Genomic DNA, 19,041 nt, shown 5'->3' on the forward strand with positions numbered 1-19,041 from the left:
GTTGGCATTATCTAGTGAATACGGCCTGCAGAGGAGTAAGCACCACAGGGTAAGCCTGTCCTCGTCCATGCAGCTCAGGCTCCCAACTTTTTACTTCATTTAATGATGCACAGCTTGATTCCAGAACTCCACTGGGGCATTCTGGATCCAAGATCTACCCTACGTCTCCTCTCTAAGGACATGATCTTTAAATATTTCCCTTTAGGATGCAAATAGGAAGCGGAACTGCAAAATCCGTGTCGTGACTTGCTTTGCCCACAACTTCGATTAAATTCTGTGAATCCTTCAAGGAGTTCTATGGTTTCAATACCAGCAGTACTCTGTCTCCTAGGCATGGTGCAGGTTTACTTTAACGAACAAGAAACCTCCGAGAAAAAGGCATTTTTTTTTTTCTTTAGTAGCTATATAAGCTTCCCATCTCTCAAAATGTGCTGCTACTCCACAGATTTTGAAAAGCCGTATCAATTTCATAAAGATAGCATTAAAAACAGCCCTATAGCCCTTCACAAGTGACAATGATGATAAATGAGGAGGCATATACCTATATACACTCTCAACTGGCATATGTGGTATTCAAGAACCTGTTTTAAGAATTTATGAGTGTCAAAATATTGATATTTCTTGTTATTTTTACTCCACTATAAGCAGCTTTTTCTCTTTCTTCTGAAAAATTATCTCCTTTCCTTATAGAAACTCTAGGAAAAAAACCGTTTTATCAATGACCGCTTACTGCTTAACTGTACTTTCTGCTGAAGATAAAAAAGCTTAATTCTTTAAATCATGCTACACTAGGGTATTAAACTCTCCTACATATCCTGTCAGAGGCATCTCACAATCTCAGTTCTTATCCGCTAGACCTATTTGGTGTACATTTACATATCGTTCATAAATATGAACAAGTCATGGTCCTAGGCTCTATTTAAGAGCATCCTTTGCTCAAGAAAATCAAAGAATAAAAATCATGTTCTGATTTTACTACTTCAGTCCATCTACAGTATATTCACATAAGGAAACAACCCTGCTGCACTTTTTTATTTTGTCCCTCTCTGGGGGTAACAACCACCTTGACCTAGAGGTGAATAAAATGCACGTAAACATGAAATCCATACATCTTGATTCTGGACAAGTTAGTGGCCTTAAACCCGCCACGCTCCTTTGAACAAGGATGCAACTTTAAGAGAAGATCTACACCCGGCAAATCATAGCTGTGTCTGAGGTTATCCTGAAAGCAGCTGCACAGAGCTGAGGGAGGAAGACACTGTTTTTTTTAATGGTAAATACTGCCCCTCACATACGCAATTCAAGCCTTTGTTGGCAAAATCTAAGTATAAAAGAATTTAACTCCCCAAAAAAGCCAAATCACAGCCATTATTTTTGCAAATCAGAAGATATCAGTGCAATGTGTAAGAAAGAGAATGCAATTAATATTTTACACCACTTACACCCCCAAAACAAGGGGACTGCAAGGCTCTGATGACCAGACCACAGCTTCCCAGCCCCAGATGGATTTTGACTCAGCCCTGGTTTTCTTCCAAGAGAACTATATACAAACAGCTTCTTGTATTTAGCATGTTGCCCTGTCGAGTCACCAAAGCTACGCACTGATGATGAGGGTTTTTTTTAAGCAAATGTGTCATAAACGTGGTCATTCTCAAAGACCCTTCCAAAAGAATCTAATCATTTTCCCTAGTCCTGAAGCGACGCCTCTATCATCCCTTAGAAATCGAACCTTTAAACCACAGGCGATGGTCTTTTTTTCTCAATTAAAAACGAGCAACAAGGAAAACGTTTCCTTTACCTTAGCTCCCGAGGCTTGGTCAGAAGAGCGTGGCTTTCCCCGTCTCCGGAGCTGATCTGTGCAGGCGAGCTCCGGCGCAGCCCAGCCCAGCCCAGCCCAGCCCAGCAGTAGTAGGAGTTGCCCACGGAGCGCGGCGGCAGCGTTGTGAGTATGAGTAGCGGCGGCGGCTGCAGCCCAGGGACTAGTCCCCACCCAGCTTTGTCTTCAATCAACGTTCTTTCTACAGGAAGCAGCGCATCTCCCACTTCCTCCTCTTCTTGGTAGCTGTTAGCAGCTTGCTTCTCTTCCCTCTCATTTCCATTTCAGGCTTACTCTGGTGGTTTTGTCTGCTCCTGGGCTGCTGACTGTGATTTGGCCATAATCCCCTTTCTCCCTTTGTTCAAGTCCCTGCGGTGCTGACGGTTCCTTCCTTCCCTTTTTCTTATCCCCCACCATCACCTCCACGAGAGCTTCCACACACCGCTCAGCTGGCCCCCTTCCTGGCACATCGCCTGCTTTTTTAGCCTGAATTTGGCTTGTTGCTATTGTTGTTCTCGCTGTTGTTGCTGCTGCTGCTGCTGTTTTTTGGGTTAACAGCCCCTGGCCAGGTTATGCACCGCCCCTCCCCCGCCCCCCACACGAGATCCCCCACCAGCCTGCACTCTTCCTCATTTACTGTGGCCCCCATCAAGCCAACTAACTGGGAGCTTGCAGCTTCTCACTGAAGCATTTTTCTCTGTGGCCAACATGTCAGATGTTTCAATTTCTCCAAGGTTCCACTACCACTGAGATCTTACTTAACCCACATGCTGAGAAAAGAATGTCCCTGATAAGTATTCTTAAGGGGCACGGGAACTAAACCAAGTTTGACGATACTACCTATAGGCCTAATAGTGAAGATGTATTCCCAAAAGATTCTCATAGATCGGAAGGAATGGGGGGACGCTGAGTGCTGCGTGTTCCCATCAGAGAAACTAAATGGGCCTCTCCCCATCCCACACACACTAGTAGGGCTCAAAGGACTCTTGTGATCCTCCAGTCCCTTCCCTTCGTTAGGAGGTGATATCGTGGAACACGCAAGGTAAAGCCTGCAAGCTGTCTGTCTGCCACAATTTCAATCCAAGCTGCCATCACTGACTGTATGAACCTGGACAAATTATTTAACAGCCATGTGCCTCAGTTTCCTCATCTGCAAAACGTAGTTCTGCTCTACAGTGGAAATCTGAGGATTGAATGAGACGGTATACAAAATGCTAATAATAGTTCTGGGAACATAGGAAGTATTCGGCACATATTAGCTCTTCTTATTTTTAGAAGACCTTGCAGCTCAGATTCGGCAAGTGATTTCGGCAGTCAGCAGCCAAACCAGTACCAGTACTTGGTTTTCTGATTCCTCACTACAAATGAGCCCGAATGCTTTAATAACAATTTATTCAATGTGTGACTCATTCTCCTCCCAGTACTAACACAAGGTACTTTAGGGAAGCTACAGATTAAACATGAGATGGGGGAAGGGGAATTCTGTTCCAGTGTCCAGGCAACACTGTGGAGTTTAAAACAACAACAACAAAAACAAAAACAAAAACCTCTTCTCAGGAATCAGTGCCTGGAAAGCTAATCTTGCCAGGCAACAGTTAGTTAATTCCCTAACTCCTCGTTTTTAATCCAGTCTTGCCTTAATCCTCTAGCAAGTAAACTAACAGGAAATGTTAGAAATCTAGGACTGATCAGAGTAATCCACGAGGTGAGCCTTCCAAACACACCGTGGGGACCATAGCACATTAACCCAGAAGGGGCAGAATTTAATTTCTATGAACTGTTCTGAGACAGTCCCAAAACACCCTTTGTTTTGGTGTTCAACTAACAGTGTGCTTATTTTTTTCAAGGAAATCTTTCATCAGAAAGGACCCTGATGCCAACTCACTCACATCTGAAAATTACAAAATGGATTGATTTAAGTTGGAAATGAGGAACTACCTTCAAACCACCAGCAAACAGAATTGCAGTAGTGAGAGAGGATTGGACATAAATTCACCAACATGTGAGTGACCTACCTCCAAACCAGGAACCCTGGTGCCAAAGGTTATCAGGAGCTTTTAAATGTAAATTTAAATATGCATGATGCCAAGTCTCAGAAAAATGAGAAGCATGTTATTAAGGGTTGGAAACAAGACTCTGGTTAATTTTAGACCAGAAGGTCCTGGCATTAACTCTAGGTTAAAGTACACTAAATCTTTTGATGTCTTTTTGTTTTGTTTCTAACTCTCTCTCTCTCAACCATCAGAGAATGGTTGGTATTTATATTTAAGCCTATATAGGAAAACCTCTTTCAAACAATGAAATCTCCAGGAATTTCACCCGCTGCCTTCGAATCAGTTCTTCCATCTCTGACTCTTATAAAACTCACAGTAGTTTAATCACCAGTGTTGGGAGGAGCCAACAAAACTATTCAAAGCTAGAAACTAGATTTTAAGACCGTTCTGTCTCTCATTAGTACCTCATTGCTTTCAACTGGTCCTAATAGCCTCTTTTTCAGGGAGAAAAGTAAAGTGTGGGGTATGGCTTGGCCAGGATAGTTTAATCCAGTTTAGAGTTCTTAACACAAGCATGGTTAAGTATTCATACCAAGTCTGCCAAGTGTTCATTTCTTAGGAAAATGACGTCTCACCATTAATAGTTTATGCATCAATTGCTAACCATGAGCCTATCCCAGTACATTTTATCACTGCGTAAAACAAAAGTCTGTAAAATACTCTAACATTCATGCATGGCCGTCTTTGCAGGCATGAATACTTTGTATTTCTCACATCTACTGGTAGAGGAGGTTGGGTAATGAAGAGCACAGAATTTTGGCCTGATGGCTCTCCTATGTTATTGAGCTTTCTAGCTGGATGTTCCTTGGAGTTCTTATGTTTAATGATCCCCGAATTATATACTTTACCTTCACCCAAAGCCTGTTCCTCTTTCTATATTCTCCGTTTCATTTAATGAGGAACACAAACCAGTTGCCCACATCAGGAATATAAGAATAATCGCAAGACCTTTTATCTTTGTTATTCCAATCTTATTTAAAGTTCCTCATCCTTTCATTCTCACCCAACTATCTCCTGGCCCAAACTCCTCCTCTCTAGTCCTCTTCCCACTGTCTAACTTGACAAATGCTTTGTATTTTTCTGTGCAACTGCAATACTTTCTACTTTGTCCTCCTACCTCTAGTCTCTCTTTGAAGCCATCCCCACCAGAAGTACTTGCTGAAATGAAGAGCTGATGAAGTCACTTTCCTACTGTAATTCTTCGGTATCTCCCCTCTGGGTTGCTTCCGAGATACACGCCTTAATTCCTTTGTATAGTACACAAAACCTTCTGTGCTGTCGCCTGCCTACATTCTCATCTCAGTGCCTGTCGTTCTTGCAGCCTTACATCCTACCACCTTCACAGCAGGTTTCTGATAGGGCTGTGCTCTTTTCTCCCTGCATCTTGGCACATGTTATTTCTGTTGCCAGAAATGCCCTATCCCTTCTTCTATATTGCCTGCTAGTAAGCTCCCCTTATCCTTTAGGACTCAGCTTTTCTCAGAAGCCTTCCCTGACCATCTCTAAGTGTGTGCTTCCTTTTCTGAGAGCACACCTGGTGCCTTGCCTCTACTTCCATTTCAGCACTAAGGGCATTATTTTCATGATTTGTTAGATGTGCCTCTCACCCATTAGCATCTGGGTCCCTTAAGATTAGGTCCCTGTTTGCTCATCACACAGCAGGTAGTTAACAGATGTTTATGTAATGAAAAGGCATCATTGGCAGAAATTCCATTCCTTTGAGTGAGGGGAGAAAAAGGAAGTCTCAAAAATAAGAAGTTGGTCATGGGGTAAGACACAATAATCCCTCTCTCTATATATATATATTTTACAAATTGTCTACAGAAACCCATGGCACATGCACACCAAAGTCTGAATATTTGTTATATGGGTAAGCCTAGAAAATTCTGGGACAACTCCTAGTTCTGTTTCTGCACTGAACTTCCTATAAAGAAGCGTAGTCTGGCAACAAAAAAGTAACTAGAAAATAAATATTAAGGCCGGGCTCAGTGGCTCATGCCTGTGATCCCAGCACTTTGGGAGGCCCAGATGGGAGAATCATTTGAGGTCAGGAGTTTGAGACCAGCATGGCCAATGCAGTGAAACCCCATCTCTACCAAAAATGCAAAAACTAGCCATGTGTGGTGGCAGGTGCCTGTAGTCCCAGCTACTTGAGAGTCTGAGGCACGAGAATGGCTTGAACCTGGGAGGCAGAGGTTGCAGTGAGCTGAGATGGTGCCGTTGCACTCCAGCCTGGGCAACAGAGCAAGACTTCATCTTGGAAAAAAAAATATTAAAAAGAAAACTATTCTTTATTTGTATCTCTATAGGAACTTTCAAGAGACTGATGAATAAGCTAGAAACATTTCTCACATCCCCTTCTGCACTCTTAAATCTCTGCCACCTCCCAACTGTCCCAGAGCATCTCGTATGCCAAATCCCCAAACTCTCTCTAATCCCTCTGCAATGCTATACACCTCCTTCTCTCTCCTCCCCCGCCATGCCCAGCTAGTTCTTTCTTATTTAAATCCTCAAACTCTCTCTAATCCCTCTGCAATGCTATATACCTCCTTCTCTCTCCTCCCCCAACATGCCCAGCTACATCTGTCTGTCGGTCGGTCTGTCGGTCTTGTCTTGTCTGTCTGTCTGTCTGTCTGTCTATCTATCTATCTATCTGAGACAGAGTTTCGCTGTTAAGCAGGCTGGAATGCAGTGGTGCAATCTCAGCTCACTGCAACCTCTGCTTACTAGGTTCAAGCGATTCTCCTCCCTCCACTTTCTGAGTAGCTGGGATTACAGGCGCCTGCCACCATACCCAGCTAATTTTTATATTTTTAGTAGAGATGAGGTTTCACTGTGTTGGCCAGGCTGGTCTCAAACTCCTGACCTCAGGTGATCCACTTGCCTTGGCCTCCCAAAGTGCTGGGATTACAGGTGTGAGCCACCACGCCCAGCCTAATTCTTTATTTTTTGATTGACTTGCCTTCTCTGGCTGAGCAATCCCTACTTTTCCTTTCCCTGTCTCAGCTTTGGTCAGTCTCTCTCTCTCTCCTTTCTTATCCTGCTGTTATCAGAAAGAAACCATCAACTGTGCCAGCAAAGCCATCCCTTGAGTGCATGTGTGGGCTGCAGGGAGGAAGGAAGAGTAAAATCGGAATAAAAATGTGAATCCATGTAGTAATAAATCTTGTCCACTCTTATACATTGATGGTACATTTAATGGCTTGCTTAATTGTTCAGCTGAATAGTAATCAAGAATAAATAAATTATTGAGCCGTTGTTGTATCACAGAAGAGCTAGAATTCCAGGCATTTCTTGGATCAGCTAAAGGGAATAGAAGCCTCTTTAAAGAGTTCTTCAAAAAGACATAGTCATGATCTGATCTGTGTGTCACAGGATCAGCCCAGCTGTTAGGAGCCAAGAAGACTGAATCATATTTGGCTTGAAGACAGTCAGGGGGTGGGTGGGCAGAACTAATCTTTCTGGAGAGACAGTGACTGGCCTTCACTAATGAAAAATGTCAGTCTCTGTCTCACGGCCCAGCATGAAAGCTAGTAGGACAAGGGACATGAAGAGTGACAGCCAACTCTTTCATAAGAGAGAAATGTGTTGGAACCATGAGTTCTCTCCTTTAGCTTTGGATGGGGTCAATAGTGTGAAGCCCCCCCCAAACCCCATATTCTTCTCTGATATTGATATTTCCTGAAATGTCACATGTATATGTATACGTGTGTGTTACATACACACACATGCTCCTGCGGAGGCTGTCGGTGATGAATGAGTTAAAGACACTTTTTCTCCTAACCTCTCATGAGAAAACAAACACAAATGTTGATGAGGAGAGTAAAGGGATGGGTGAGGAAGCCGAGGGTAGATGCAAGTTGAAGAAGGGGGCTGGAAGAGGGCCAACTATGAAACCTGAGGTCTTACTGAAGAGGACAGTAGCACAGAGGGACACAGGCAGAGAGAAGGCAGAAGACCGGAGGGAGGCAGAACCAGAACCAGAAGTAGGTAAGAAAGAGCCATGGCCAGCCAGGCACGGTGGCTCACGCCTGTAATCCCAGGACTTTGGGAGGCCAAGGTGGGTGGATCACCTGAGGTCAGGAATTTGAGACCAGCCTGGCCAACATGGGGAAACCCCATCTCTACTGAAAATACAAAAATTAGCCAGGCGTGGTGGTGGGTGCCTGCAATCCCAGCGACTTTGGAGACTGAGGCAGGAGAATCGCTTGCAGCCCTGGAGGAGGAGGTTGCAGTGAGCCATGATCACACCACTGCACTCCAGCCTGGGCAACAGAGCAAGACTCCATCTTAAAATAAATAAATAAGTAAATAAATTAATTTTTTAAAAAGAGTCATGGAGTCCTTCATGTGGACACTAACAGTCATGCCCAGAGAGTCTGACCAGGCCACTAGGAACAAGGGCTCCACACTCCGCAAACCAGGGCTGCCTTGTATGTTTCTGAAGTTCTGGTCTTCCCATAAACAAAAACTGTTCCAAACCCTTCCTCCACCAGCAGAGGTTGGAGCTGGGCTATTGACTGGGGTCAGGTGAAAGAATGTAAACCAAATGCATTACTATCATAAAAACAGAAACAGTGATTCTGTGAAGTAAAACTTGTCGCTTCCAAAAAGTCCCTGAAGATCAATACAGAAATTCAGGGACAGGGCTGGGCATGGTGGCTCACAACTGTAATCCCAGCACTTTGGGAGGCCATGGCAGGTGGATCCACTGAGGTCAGGAGTTCCAGACCAGCCTGGCCAACACAATGAAACCCTGTCTCTACTAAAAATACAAAAATTAGCCAGGCATGGTGGTGTACGCCTATAGTCCCAGCTACCCGGGAGGCTGAGGCAGGAGAATCACCTAAACCCCGGAGGCAGAGGTCGCAGTTAGCCAAGATAGCACCACTGCACTCCAGCCGGAGTGACAGAGTGAGACTCAGTCTCAAAAAAAAAAAAAAAAATTAAGGAAAAGAAATTCAGGGACAACAGGAAACAAGGAACAAGATCAAGAAGAGGGAGTCAGCAGTGAAGTGTGACAGAGGTTAGAGAACACTGTGTACCCACAAAGCCTTGGAAAAATAGTCTTTTAAAAGGAATGTCAGAATTAAAGGATAAAAATCTGCAAGATGAATATCACACATGTAAATCATTTTGAAGTGTCTTGAAAGAAAAGCTATACAATAATAACTCCAATAATTTATAGGCAAGGCAGAAAGGCAAGACTTAGTTTTTCTGTGCCAAAAATGTAGACCAGACAGCATGATCTATTTTGTCGGTAAATAGGTTGACAAAAGAGGATAGGAAATTAAAGGAGATGTTTGAAGACATTTTTCTTTGTGTCTTTGTTGAATTCCCAACTGGAAAGGGTTTTCACAAATTTACTTGTGACTTGCCTTGGCTCCCCTGGCTCAGTTCTGGACCTAAGTTTTAAGGTTCTCATTTTGAATTTTCTAAGACAGAATTTCATGAACAGAACCATAGCAGTGGAGGGAACTGTGGCTAGTGAATGTGTCGGGTCCTTTCAATCAGAGTCCACTAGAGTGTGATGACTAGACTGGCCAATTCCTAAGGGCAAGGGGTAGGTCTCACATCTCTGAAGCTTCGGCACCCACCTTGCACAGCACTTGGCACATTGCATGCGCTGAGTACTTGTTTGTTAACTTTAAGTGAAGAAAAACAATTAAGCCCCGTGGAAGGAAGTTATGACCACTACTGACCATTTTGAAAATACCAAAATGTTTTATAAAATCAGCTAAAAATCTAAGAGAATGACTGAACAACTACTAAGGCTGCTTAAAATATTACCAAAAAGCCGGGCGCGTTGGCTCACGCCTGTAATCCCAGCACTTTGGGAGGCCGAGGCGGGTGGATCACGAGGTCAAGAGATCGAGACCATCCTGGTCAACATGGTGAAACCCCGTCTCTACTAAAAATACAAAAAATTAGCTGGGCATGGTGGTATGTGCCTGTAATCCCAGCTACTCAGGAGGCTGAGGCAGGAGAATTGCCTGAACCCAGGAGGCGGAGGTTGCAGTGGGCCGAGATCGTGCCATTGCGCTCCAGCCTGGGTAACAAGAGCGAAACTCTGGCTCAAAAAAAAAAAAAAATTACCAAAAATGTCCTCAGAAATCAAAAAATGAGAAGAGAATGCAGGAAGAGAATGTAGCAAGGAGGGAAATGTTATAGTGATTTTGAAAAAGGAAAGACGCTGAAATGACCAACCAAGTAATAACATTAAACCAGCAGAAAAAAAAAAAAAATCTGTTCTTTTCTTAGATAATGAAGTCCCACTATATGTGGAAAGCTCTTATGAAGGAAAATATTGTCAATTGATTGTTCTTCTGGCAAATCTGTGAACTGAAGGTGCATTTGCAGTAATGCAAAACACTTCTTATGAAATGTTGCTAAAATGATTTCTGTTACTTAAGAAGTTATTCAACATTCTTTAAGTATTACTTGTATGATTACACAGGGAAATTTCAACAGAGAAGAATTGTGTAGTATAGAGTAAAATTGGAAGTCTCAAATTATTGACTTGGCAAAAATAATCTATAATTAAGATTCCTTAGCAAATTACTATTTTTGTACAGTTTTGTAAAGGAAAATGGCTAAGTTAGGGACCTCCCCCCTCCACAAATTACCACTTCTTTATCCTGGTTACAGTTCTTATCACTGTGTATTATCATTGCATGTGTACCTCTATCTTCAACCACATGTGAAATCCTAGAATTCACAGGTAATGTCTTACTCTTGTAACTCTAGTACCTTGCACAGTGCTCAGTGCATAGGACAGGCGTCCCCAAACTTTTTACACAGGGGGCCAGTTCACTGTCCCTCAGACCGTTGGAGGGCCGCCACATACTGTGCTCCTCTCACTGACCACCAATGAAAGAGGTGCCCCTTCCTCAAGTGCGGCAGGGGGCCGGATAAATGGCCTCAGGGGGCCACGTGAGGCCTGTGGGCCGTAGTTTGGGGACGCCTGGCATAGGACATCATAGGTGTGCAATAAATCTTAGTTGCATATATGAATAAAGGCAAAAGCATGACAAGTAAGGTTTAGAGATTCATTTTAGGAGAGAGAAGATAAGTCAAATTTCTGTAAGGCTCTGTTAATATTTTTAAAATATGAACAAAGTCCTGTAATAGCTGTTAGTATGGCAAGTTTGTTCATTATACATTATTGTGTATGGTTTTGTTTTCCAAGTGAAAGAGTGGGTTACATGCTCAAGATCAGTTGTGGTCATTGATTCCTTCCTAGTTCAGAATACTGAAATTCACCCAGACCACCGCCAAATGATTTATTTACTATTAAAATATTTATGTACATCCCTCACTCCTAAATTTTTACATCTAGAAAGATTTGCATAAGCTGAAAATTAACAGCATAATGTGACTTAAGTAAATCCTGCCAAAATCCTATAAACGCACTTGGCGCAGAGCTGATATAAAACTGGAAAAAAACAACATTACGTGCACCCTTATTTAAGGGTTACATATATCATTGGTTTTATATCTGAAGGATGTGACAGCAATAACCACAAACCATATAGACAAGAGAGAAAAAAGTTGTTCATGCCTCACAGCTGAGAAGACACCACTAGAGAAAATATAAGATTTTAAGGAAGAAATTGAAGTGTTCAGAATGGATATATTTGCTTAATCTATTTACTGGTGAGACGGACTCCCATTTTATTCTGGAATAACAGTCTAAGGAAACTCTTCAAAGATTCACCATCTATGACAGTCACCAGATGGGAAAATAAGAACATCTCTCTACCCTTAAGTTTGTAGGAAGATAACAACTGTGTGCTTATCTTGATTAGGCAGGGTCTTGATGGTGCCGGATACACAGTAAGCACTGACTAAATCTTTGTTAAATAAATGAATGAACGCCACAAGAACAACAGAAACTCACTATTCCCATTTATGAGATAAGTAAATCATGAGGTAAGTATGTACTCTCAGTGTAAGAGTCAAAACTGCTGCTCCAGTACCATTTGGTCAAAAGCTGATGGTGAAACCAAGGGCATCTTACTGACCAGGGGGTTTATGATGAAGACGTTTGTGTAGATTTTGTGTAGAATGATGAGTATGCATATGGGGTGCCTAGTTATGTCTATTGACAACCAGATTATCTCCTTCACTCCAAGGGGACCTGCTTTATAACCTAAGGGGCTGGTTTCTCCCACTTGGTATCTGAAAAGGTGTGAAGTTATCATCAGTTTCTAGGGTTGATGGAGGACAAAAATCATCCTTCCACCCATTCCAGATTTGGGTACAAATGTTCCTGAGGCTGCCTTCTTCTTCTTAAAATCAATTGATTGGGATAACATTATGTACCTAAGCTCCGAAGTGGGTTTGCATTGTATATGAAGGTGATATATTTCGGACATCTGTCCCCATCCAAATCTCATGTTGAACTGTAATTCCTAGTGTTGGAGTGGAGCCTGGTGGGAGGTGTTTGGATCATGGGGGTGGATCCCTCATGAATGGCTTGGGCCATCCCCTTGGTGATAAGTGAGCTCTCACTCTGAGTTTATAGGAGATCTGATCATTTAAAAGTGGGTGGCGCACTCCTCGCACTCTCTCTCTCTTGCTCCTGCTTTTGCCATGTAATGTGCCTGCACCCTCTTCACCTCCCACCATCATTGTAAGCTTCCTGAGGCCTCTCTAGAAGCTGAGCAGATGTCAGTACCATGTTTCCTGTTCAGCCTGCAGAATGGCGAGCCAACTAAACCTGTTTTCTTTACAAATTGTCCAGTCTCAGATACTTCTTTATAACAATGCATGAACAGCCTAATACAATGAACTCTACATTTTCCCAAGTGCCCAGAGAAAGGTTTTTCTGGTTGTAAGCTGTTCTTTTCCTCTGACCGTCAGTAACCATAGGTCAGCAATCTTTTTAGTCTCGTATGTGCCACAGAAGACAAGAACTTTTCACTGGTACACTTGGTAGATTTCAGGAATAAACAGAAGAAAGAGAATAAGGGAGAAGATAAGGAGGGATGGGTTTGTTGTTTTAATGAATGCTATTTTTTAAAATAACATTGCCGCAAAGAGAACTCAAATGGTAGCCACATAAGCAGGCAATTTTAACAGCCACATAAGAGGAAACTTACTTTAAAGGGGAGAAATATGAAAACTTGCTTCTAAAATTCAGGGGGGTGGGAGCACAAAATGAAACAAAAATAAAATCTCCAAAAAACAGCCAAATGAAAACAACAGATGCTGAAGAAAGACAAAAGACCAAGAGGCAACTATGCTGCTTCCAGAACTCCCAGAAGCAAAATTCTAATTCCATGATTAGTATTAGTCTTTGGGGGATGAAGTTGGGTTGGGGGAAATAACCTTTTAGTTTAAAAAGGATGGGGATATTACTGGAATTGGCCATTTAAAAGCATTTACTTTTTACTAGCCAGGCATGGTGGCACCCACCTGTAATCCCAGCTACTTGGAAGGCTGAGGGGGGAGGATCACCTGAGCCCAGGAGGTAGAGGCTGCAATGAGCTACAATGCTCATGCCACTGCACTCTACCACGGGCAAGAGAGTGAAACCCTGTCTCAAAAAAAAAATTACTTTTTGTCTAAAATTTGGTATAATTTATACATTTGAATATACAAATATTTACTGGAAGTTTACTACGTGCCAGAAGGAAACAAAAGAGTGTTTCTTATCTCATGGATTTGGGGGAATCCAATAATAAAATAACCAACAGATAAATATGTCAGGTAGCATTAAGTTTTGAGAAGAAAAATAAAGCAGTGAAGGGGAACAGAGCAGCAGGAATGCATATAATATTTTAAATTGGATGATCTTGGAAGGGTACTGGTTATTTTCTGATGGCCGTCTCCTCCCTCACCCTTTTCAATTCCTTTTCCATTTCTCTTTGCTCTGCTCTCCAAGATGGCTCTCAATTATCCTTGGCTTCTACTGTTCATTCTCTGGTATAGTCTCTTCCCACACTGACTCACAACTGATCTGTGTGACTAACAGAGTGGAGCTGAGGTTACAATGTGTGATTTTCAAGGCTGGGTCATAACAGGCCCTGTAGCTTCCACCTTGGCCTCCTTGATCATTTGTTCTGGGGGAAACCAGGTGCATGTTGTGAAGTCACTCAAGCTGCCCTGTGGAGAGGCCCATGTCAGGAGGATCTCAGGTCTCCCATCAACAAGCAGCACCAACTAGCCAGCCGTGTAAGCGAGCCACCTTGGAAATGGATCCTCCACCCCAGACAAACCTTCAAACAACTGACTGTAGCCTCATGTGAGACTGAGGGCCAGAAATACCAAGATAAGCTGCTCCCATGTTCCTGACCCACAGAAACTATAAGAGAAGAAAGTGTGTATTGTATGAAAACTCTGTTTTGGGGATCATTTGTGATGCCACAGTAGATAACCTGTGTAGTACCCTAGTACTTCATTACTCCAACTCCCTAGGCCTCTGATTTCCGTTTGTGTTTGACCAGTGGGTAGAAAGTGAGGTCAGTGTGTCTATTCCTCATCATTCTTCTCCAGTCCTGGTTTCCTTCCTCAAGAACCACAGCTTCATCTGGGCAGCCCCACAGGTGTCTAGCACTGCAAGTCTCTGCATTTCTACAGCACTAACCCCTTCAAGCCTAGGTGTGGCATCAGATCTTGCTGTTGGTTTCCTTATTCCCACACATACCTCTGGAAATAGTCCCTTCTTTCTCCTAAAAATGGTGTGCCTTCTACTTCCTACAATACCCAGGTGGATACAAATATCCTTCTGCAGGAGAGAACATTTGGACAGAGACCTGAAGAAAGTGACAGGAGGCCTCCTAATCTCTGGGGAAGAGTATTTCAACAAGTGAACAATACTCTCCCCTGAGACTGGAGAAAGCTGGGTGTGTTCAGAACCAACAAGGAGGGGTCAGCACACATAGGGCAGAATGCATACATAGGGTATAAGATGGGGCAGTAGTCAGGGGCCATATTTAGTAGAGTGTTGTGGGTCACGGTTGTATTCTGAGTGTGATGTACAGTCATGGGGTGGGAAATGGTCTGAACAGGGGCATGTCGTGATCGGACTTGCACCGTGAGATCAGAATGAAGGTAGCCAAAATGGAAACTAGAAGAAGGAGGGTGTTTTGGAATTTAGAGAGATGATGTTGGCTTGGCTTAGCATGATGGATAGTAAAGGCCATGGGGAGAGACTGGATTCAGGCTCCATTTTGAAACTAGGGCTGTAAGAATTTACTGCTGACTTGGATGTGAGGGAAGGAGAGTAAGAGTGAGGAAGACGCCAAAGTGAATGGTGACGGGTGGAGCTATTTTACTAGGATGGAATCCAGAGAGTGAAGGGGGCTGTGTGGAGGGAAGAGGGGAGGAAATCGAGAATCTGTTAATCTCAACTTCAAAAGAGGAAAAATATAACCTTCTGCTGTTAAAAAGGAAGATAAGTTATTTCTTATTTTACACACACACACACACACACACACAAAAAGGACCTGTATTTATAGAGTAGCATCCCTACATCCCGGCCTATTAGAATATCGCCATTAGTAGACTGTTTAAAATCGAGTAACAAATTCTCAATTTTAGTTGGAAATGCAATCAAGTCTTGGTAAATTGACTCTCCAAAAGTCAGACTAAATAAATCCAGGAGCTAAGGCCTGCTGAGGGTCCAGGGCCCCTCTTGCCTGTGATAAAACTCAACCCGCCTATAGGTGGAAGATTCTAAACCACTGAAGCTTCTCATTATCCTGCCTGTATAAGATAATCTCACTGGCTAATCTCACATGACCTTCTTTTTTTTTAATTTGAAATGTGACTACCTTCAGCTCCAGGAGCAGATGTGACAGGAAACAAGACTCAACAGATACTTCCGCTTTTCTTGGGACAGCACCCCTCGGCCCACTTCCGCAGTCGGGGCTCCTCTTACCATAAAAGTAGAGCTGTGCCCCAGCCCAAACCGAGAGGCTCTCTTCTTACACAACGTCGGTTACCTGCTTTTCCTCTGCAGACCTGAAGTGTCAGAGAATTTGCCAATTGGGGTTGGCACTCCCGTTTAGACTTCCCTCTACAGACGCTGCAGAGACCAAGTGGCAAGGGTCACCTCTCCTCTGGGCCTCGCGGTGGGGCTGGCTGCATGCTCATTCCCACCCTCCCAGGCTATAGCCTGCCTGGGGATGCCAGTTCACAGGCCTGTCTTGATGCCAACGGACGTTTGTTGTTGTTGTTGATTTCATAATGACCTCTGTCTAAAAATTCTGTAGGCTTCCAGGAAGGGACACAGCCTACCGTGATAGAATGGACTTCTCTTCCCCTCCCCCTCTGGTTACCATGGCAACTCTGAATGACTGATTTCCTGGTTGCCATGTAAATGCGGTGGGATCCCAGCCGCTGCACCGCACAAAGACGTCAGTAAGAATAGCGAGAAGACAAAACAAAACCCAAAAAATCATGTTTGAAAACACAAAGGATTGCATCTCAAGCTTTGTTCTCTCACACAAAAGTGGAGGGAAGGAAGCAATCGTAATTAGGCATGGTGCCCTTCCTGGAGCAGGAGTGCCTGCATCTGTCTCACAAGGGAGGGAAGACTGGAAAAAGGGGAAATCCCTTTTTTTGTAACCGGGGTGTTGGCATGGTGACGGGAAGGCAGATGCCACTCTCAGGTGGCTAGAGCCCTTCAGCATTCAGACTGCTTTCCACCAAGGAAACCTGAAATATTCAACTGGGGTGGCAGAATTAAGTTAGGCTGAAAACAAACCAAAAAAACAGGTCTCACAGACATGTTTTAGAATGTTCTTTTTATAGTTCTAAATTTTAGAATTAAGATTCTAAATGCTCAAATTTAATATGGGGTTGAATTTTTACTTCTATCCAGCAACTTCAGAGAATTAACAGCAAATGCAGCTGTTTTCCCATCTTAAAAATTGATTTGTAACACCCTGATAAAACTACAGAGCAAAAATTGATTAATCCAGGTTTCTATGGTTTTCATAGCCTGGGTATTATCTGTCTTTAGTAAAATGTATGAAGAGCACTCATGTGTGAAAAAATTATATGTAAAATATATTCTATATTACTCTAAATATATGCAAAAACTAAAATGATAACATCTCCTTGATTGTTTCATGATGATATCTGAGTCAACTGGTTTAAAATTAATCTATTTTTCCTTTTCCAAAATACATCTTTCTGTCTTTTGACAAACCGTTTATACATTTTAAAAAATGAATCAAGTAGGATTCACACAGAGTTACTGGTGCTTTACTGTTAATTTTTGGCAGCTGAATCACGAGGTCATTTTGTAATGCCTATCTTGTCAAAGGTGGAAGCTGCAATGAACTAGAGTGTACCATGCTTTATAGGTGCTGGAGCAGTGGTGCCAAGAGACAAAGCTTTGTGCCCAGGGGACTGCAGAGCACAAAGAGAATGGATCCAGCCCTGTAACTGCCATTTCTCAATATTATTTCCGGCATGTACCACCGCCCTGTCACTCAGGCCAGCATATCCCAAAATGGATCAATAGGTGGCACACAGGGTGAAAAGTGTGGATGGGGAATTCAGAGCTCCAATCATTTTGCAAAACCTTAGGTTCAAGAATGTTGACCAGGTTTATTTAGGACAGGACTTCTCTGGGCTTTTGATATGTTGGTATCTGGGATGACTCTCTGAGAGGGAGTTCTACAGAATAAGAATGCGGTGTTTCCCAAACATATTTGACCACTGAGCACTGCCTTCACAGAATCTCTTGTAGGTCTTCAGAGCATACTTTAAGAAATGCTGGGCCAGATTGTCTCTGAGATCTAATTATAATTTAAAGATCCATGGATATTTATTTATTTATTGAGACAGGTCTCACTGTCACCCAGGCTGGAGTGCAGTGGCAAAATCTCAGCTCACTGCAGCCTAGACCTCCTGGCTCAGTCAATCCTCCCCCCTCAGCCTCCTGAGTAGCTGGGACCACACAGATCTGTGCCACCATGCCCAACTAATTTTTGTATTTTTTGTAGACATGGGCCTTCACCATGGTGCCCAGATTGGTCTCGAACATCCTGGGCTCAAGCAATCCACCTGCCTTGGTCTCCCAAAGTGCTGATGTGAGACACTGCACCCGGTCTTTATTTGTGATTGAAAATTACACAATTTGAAAACGTGATTTGGCCCACATAATACACTAATTTAGCCCACAGAGAAAAAGATTTTTAAGAGAGCCAAGAGGAAAAAAAATTCACAATAAATTCGGTGTCTTTCATCTATTTTAATAAAGACCTACAAGAGATTCTGTGAAGGCAGTGCAAGAGCACCAAGTTGTTTCAATAAAAATTGTGGCAGGAGGGTTGTGCGGTGGCTCATGCCTGTAATACCAGCACTTTGGAAGGCCAGTGTGGGTGGATCACGAGGTCAGGAGTTTGAGACCAGCCTGGCCAACATGGTGAAATCCCGTCTCCATTAAAAATACAAAAAATTAGGTGTGGTGGCGTGTGCCTGTAATCACAGCTACTCCGGAGACTGAGACAAAAGAAACACTTGAACCTGGGAGGTGGAGGTTGCAGTGAGTGAAGGTCATACCACTGTATTCCAGCCTGGGTGATAAGGTGAGACGCTATCTCAAAACAAAAACAAAACAAAAACAAAAACAAAAACAAAAACAAAAACAAAAACAAAAACAAAAACAAAACAACAACAACAAAAAAACCCGGTGTAGCAGGAGGTAAAGAGGATCAGATACCAAGGGCCATGGTGTGGTGCCTCCAGCTGGGAGTCAGCCGGAAGCTATGTTAGGTTCTCCTGGGAAAGAACCACTAATGTTCAGGGGACCTTCGTGGAACTCAGTCTTCTTCAGTGGAGATCTTGGGGCTTCCATCTGACCATACTAACTCTTCATACAACCCTCCTCTCCCCCACCCCCCAACACATACACACACACAGGGCTGTGGACAACAGCAGAGTCACCAGCAACCTTAGCACCACTGAAGCCAATGAAGAAAACAGTGACTTATGGAAACTCCTCCTCCTCTTCCTCTCTATTATGACATCATGAATAAGAAGGGGACAGTCTCAGACAGAGGATCTGCCCCCACCCAGCCTAGTCCAGCTTACCCTGGGGAGAGAAGGGGGTTTGAACCACATATGAGACAGAAAACCAGACCAGATTATTTTAACAACACAAGTGACTTAAGAGTTACGACATGTTGTTAAGGGGACTGGGTCCCTGGA

The 19,041-nt window shown here is 43.2% G+C and overlaps 1 protein-coding gene and 1 long non-coding RNA gene across 2 annotated transcripts in view; one reads left to right on the forward strand and one right to left on the reverse strand.

Moving 5' to 3' along the window:
* GNG2 (G protein subunit gamma 2) overlaps window positions 1–2,146 on the reverse strand; it is a 113,241-nt gene extending 111,095 nt beyond the window's left edge. The window contains exon 1 of the mRNA XM_010341080.3: window positions 1,799–2,146. The gene's annotated coding sequence lies outside the window, so the exon portion shown is untranslated. The remainder of the gene's footprint in view (window positions 1–1,798) is intronic.
* Window positions 1,910–15,913, forward strand: LOC141583622 (uncharacterized). The gene is made up of 3 exons (XR_012516319.1): window positions 1,910–1,942; window positions 3,664–3,818; window positions 15,657–15,913. It is a non-coding gene; the product is annotated as an uncharacterized LOC141583622 (long non-coding RNA).
* Window positions 15,914–19,041: the final 3,128 nt, after the last annotated feature.

Source organism: Saimiri boliviensis, chromosome 2 (assembly GCF_048565385.1).
Source record: "Saimiri boliviensis isolate mSaiBol1 chromosome 2, mSaiBol1.pri, whole genome shotgun sequence".
Taxonomy (NCBI): Eukaryota; Metazoa; Chordata; class Mammalia; order Primates; family Cebidae; genus Saimiri; species Saimiri boliviensis.